The following is a 1,370-nucleotide window of genomic DNA, read 5'->3' as shown; positions in this document are numbered from 1 at the left end:
TTGTGAAAGGGCTTCTGTAGAGCCCACTTGCAGAGTTCTTCTGAACAAAAATGTTTGTTTACTACAGGTTGCCATTACTGAAACTGCAGGCCTTCTGAACAGTTTCCTTCTGAAAATGGGCAAAATGAGTTCACTTGCTAACCTTTTCCATTACCAGGGAGAGTTAAGACACATTACTTTGATTAATGTCTCAGTCAGGCTTTCCTGATACATTTTTCTTTGTATCTCTTGTCTGACCAGAAAATGATCTCTTTGCATTATGAAGAACAAAACAACGGACTGGAGCTTAGACATCAAGTTTAAGAGGCTTCAGAGTTGATGTTGAGAATAGGGTTTAGAGGGGTCATTGGCCTACGGAATTTTCACCTTAGCCTTTTCAACCTAACTTGCATGAGTTGGTTGTCTATTGAGTGCACCCTGCACATGCCTGATCTCATCTGATCTCAGAAGCTAAGCAGGGTCAGGCCTGGTTAGTACTTGGATGGGAGACCGCCTGGGAATACCGGGTGCTGTAGGCTTATACCATAGTCTTTCGAGACTGAAGGTTGCCAACCATTGAGTGCATGAGTTGGGTATTCAATGGCTGTGATAATGTTGCTAATACCTATTTGGTCACCACTGGTGTGAGCAGAGTAGGTGTAAGTTAATAGGTAGGATTAACATACGACATGGGAGAGCATCATGAGGCATCATTTTGAAGATGAAAGGGTATGGTCCCCTACATTGGCCCTCTGGTTGTTCAGCATAATATTGCTGGGGCAGGAACCCATTTAAGGCCTGCACTTGGAACTGCACAAACAGGAGGTGGTGATTCTGAGAGGCCTCTGTAGACATCTAAGAAGTGTGGACTGTATGGAATGAGGAACCAATGTAGGCAGCTACTGCAGGACTCTGAGACAGGGTAGAGTTGCCTGCCTCCCTGCTGAAAAGCTGGAACTGCTTCCACACTTCGGTAGGCTTCCTTAGCTAATTGGCATCATTTCTGCAGAGACTTTTGCTGTTTGGTAAAGTGGTGACCCTTTTCAAATCTAATGTACCTTTTCTCTGTTCTTGGATGCAATTCCTCATATTTCCAAGATCCATCACCAATTAGGCCAAAATGCAAATGTAGTCAAAGCAAGGAATGAAGGAATGTTTATATTCTTCTGGAAAAAAAAATGTATATGTGCTACTCTTGCAAGATGCTGTTTGATTGCATTGATGTGGCCCTCCTTCCTGTGTCGCCTTCTGACTCGAGAACAGGTTCATTTGACCGATGGATGGGAACATTCCTTTCCAGGTAATCACCGAGCAATGCCTTTTGGTGACACTACCAGTCCCATTTCTTTTCCAGGGACAAATGAAAGAAAACCAGAAAGGGCGATAACATT

At 43.7% G+C, this 1,370-nt stretch overlaps 1 pseudogene; it reads left to right on the top strand.

The window, feature by feature from the left end:
• Positions 1 to 401: 401 nt before the first annotated feature.
• LOC136650536 (5S ribosomal RNA) lies at positions 402 to 518 on the top strand (annotated as a pseudogene).
• The last annotated feature ends 852 nt before the right edge of the window (positions 519 to 1,370 follow it).

This window comes from Tiliqua scincoides, chromosome 4 (genome assembly GCF_035046505.1).
Source record: "Tiliqua scincoides isolate rTilSci1 chromosome 4, rTilSci1.hap2, whole genome shotgun sequence".
In the NCBI taxonomy this organism is placed as follows: domain Eukaryota; kingdom Metazoa; phylum Chordata; class Lepidosauria; order Squamata; family Scincidae; genus Tiliqua; species Tiliqua scincoides.
The sequence above is the reverse complement of the archived record's forward strand: the minus strand, read 5'-3'. Positions and strand labels throughout refer to the sequence as shown.